The following is a 2,500-nucleotide window of genomic DNA, read 5'->3' as shown; positions in this document are numbered from 1 at the left end:
AATAAAACTAACAAAAAAATATCTAAACTGAAACTTGTCAATTCATTCATGCAAACTCATTGATACTGGTGACCTCTGAAGAAATATTTAAAGTAATTAGTTAGCTGAGGAAAGAAAGTAAATCTGCTCATTACACTAAAATCTCAGTTTTCTGCTCATATTTTTGCACACGCTGCCCTTGAGGAGACCACAAAGGTTGGGTGGCCCTGGCTGTGTTATTTTGAAGGCTGGGGTGTGTGTGTGTGTGTGTGTGTGGGTGTGTGTGTGTGTAGGTGTGTTGGTGTGTTTAATACCAGGAAATGTTGTAATCTTTAATTTATCAACAACATTAACAACAACAACAACAACAACATTGCTATCAAAACCACTTTCTTTCGTAATCTTAAGAACACTAATCACTACACTCACCACTATCACTACTACCACTATCACTATTATCACCGCCTCCACCACCACCACCACCACCACCACCACCACCACCACCACCACCATCACTATCACCACGTGAACAGCAGTGACATTAATACCTAACTACCTGCGTATTATGACAACTATAGCAAAAACTACTACTACTACTACTACTACTACTACTACTACTACTACTACTACTACTACTACTACTACTACTACTACTAGTCTCTCTCTCTCTCTCTCTCTCTCTCTCTCTCTCTCTCTCTCTCTCTCTCTCTCTCTCTCTCTCTCTCTCTCTCTCTCTCTCTCTACGGATCAACGCATTTCTCATTTTTTTGTTTCTTTTCTTTTTCTCCCCAGCGCTTTCTTTTCACGCCTAAGTTGATCTTTTGTGCAAATAAAAAAAAAGTACATAAAATAGTGTCTTTGTATCAGAACATCCTTAAGCATTTTTCCTTTTTCTTTTGAATATTGTCTGTTATTTTTCACTTTCCTCAGTAAAATAGTAGTGAGAAATTTATGTGAGTTTAGATAAGGAAGTGATAAATAGTAAATGGTAGTAGTAGTAGTAGTAGTAGTAGTAGTAGTAGTAGACGATTATACAAAATAGATAAAGTGTTGGCTAGAGAGAGAGAGAGAGAGAGAGAGAGAGAGAGAGAGAGAGAGAGAGAGAGAGAGAGAGAGAGAGAGAGAGAGAGAGAGAGAGAGAGTTTAGTAGTAGTAGTAGTAGTAACAGCAGCAGCAGTAGTGATAGTAGCGGTAATACTGTTAGTAGTAGTAGCAGTTGTAGTAGTAGTGGTAGTAGTAGTAGTAGTAGTGACAGTAATAGTTGTAGTGACATTTAATCAAAATAATAACAGCATTAACTTCAGTACTAGCGATAAAAAAAAAAAAAAGTCAATAGAAGCATTTCAATTACAATACATTTAAATATCAATATATTTACAAACACACGAAAAAAAAAAACACGAAATGAAACGTAACTTTGTATTTCTTCTACGAATCTTCTTTTTTACTTTCCTTGGTCACCTGTCCGAATACCTCATTAGTGTACCTGGCAGTGATTAATTTAGCACTGACAGGTGATTCAAGATGCTGCTATGTGTGTGTGTGTGTGTGTGTGTGTGTGTGTGTGTGTGTGTGTGTGTGTGTGTGTGTGTGTGTGTCCTTAGGTATTGGTGGTCTGTGTGTATGTATATATATATGTACGAGTATGTATGTATGTATGTATGTATGTATATGTATAAATATCTATCATTCATTCATTCATTCATCTATCAATTTATTTTATATTTTATGAATCCTTTTTTTATGTTCGTTAAGTAAGAAAAGAGGGAAAAAAATAAAATATTTATTGAAAAAAATATTGAACTTTGTCTTCCCTGCAGAGAGAGAGAGAGAGAGAGAGAGAGAGAGAGAGAGAGAGAGAGAGAGAGAGAGAGAGAGAGAGAGAGAGAGAGAGAGAGAGAGAGAGAGAGAACCCCATATTGTAAATGCAGAAAGAAAAGAATAAAAACAAGAAGAATAAGCAAAAGAGAGAACTGATCTCGTAATAGTGTTTCCGGAACGAGAGAGAGAGAGAGAGAGAGAGAGAGAGAGAGAGAGAGAGAGAGAGAGAGAGAGAGAGAGAGGTGGTGTGAGAAGCAGGGGAGGGGCTGGAGAGGTGTGTGTGGGGGGAGGGGAGGGTGGAGTGTTATTGCATCACTCATTACACATCTGTTTGTTATTGTTTTCACGCAGTTTGTTATTTTTCTTTTCATTTCTTTCTTCACTCGCGTTGCAAACCTCACAGTAATTTTCAAGGTTTCGCTGCTCCATTTTTTTTTGTTTTTTTTTCCCTTTTAGCGGTTGTTCCCCGTCCTCCGATTTCGTGCAGATGGGAAGAGACAACAGAAAATCTCAGTTACTTCAGGTCCGGATCCGGGTATGGTTCACATAGGCATCCGTAGTTGTGAGTCCGGATGTTGACTGGAACGTTCTTGTATCCGTGGTTTTTTGGCGTTGTCCGATTCACTTTGACGCATTTCTACGGTAAGTCTGGAATTACTGATCGCTTTTACTCATAACGTCCCTAGTTGTACGTCCAGAC

At 38.2% G+C, this 2,500-nt stretch overlaps 2 protein-coding genes across 2 annotated transcripts in view; one reads left to right on the top strand and one right to left on the bottom strand.

Annotated features, from left to right (window-relative positions):
- LOC135094675 (uncharacterized) overlaps positions 1-2,500 on the top strand; it is a 46,120-nt gene that overhangs the window by 11,640 nt on the left and 31,980 nt on the right. The gene's annotated exons all lie outside the window — the stretch shown is intronic.
- LOC135094812 (uncharacterized) overlaps positions 1-2,500 on the bottom strand; it is a 9,651-nt gene that overhangs the window by 6,861 nt on the left and 290 nt on the right. The window lies entirely within an intron of this gene.

The sequence above is a fragment of the Scylla paramamosain genome, chromosome 46, assembly GCF_035594125.1.
Source record: "Scylla paramamosain isolate STU-SP2022 chromosome 46, ASM3559412v1, whole genome shotgun sequence".
NCBI lineage: Eukaryota > Metazoa > Arthropoda > Malacostraca > Decapoda > Portunidae > Scylla > Scylla paramamosain.
This window is presented reverse-complemented; position numbering and strand designations above follow the sequence as displayed.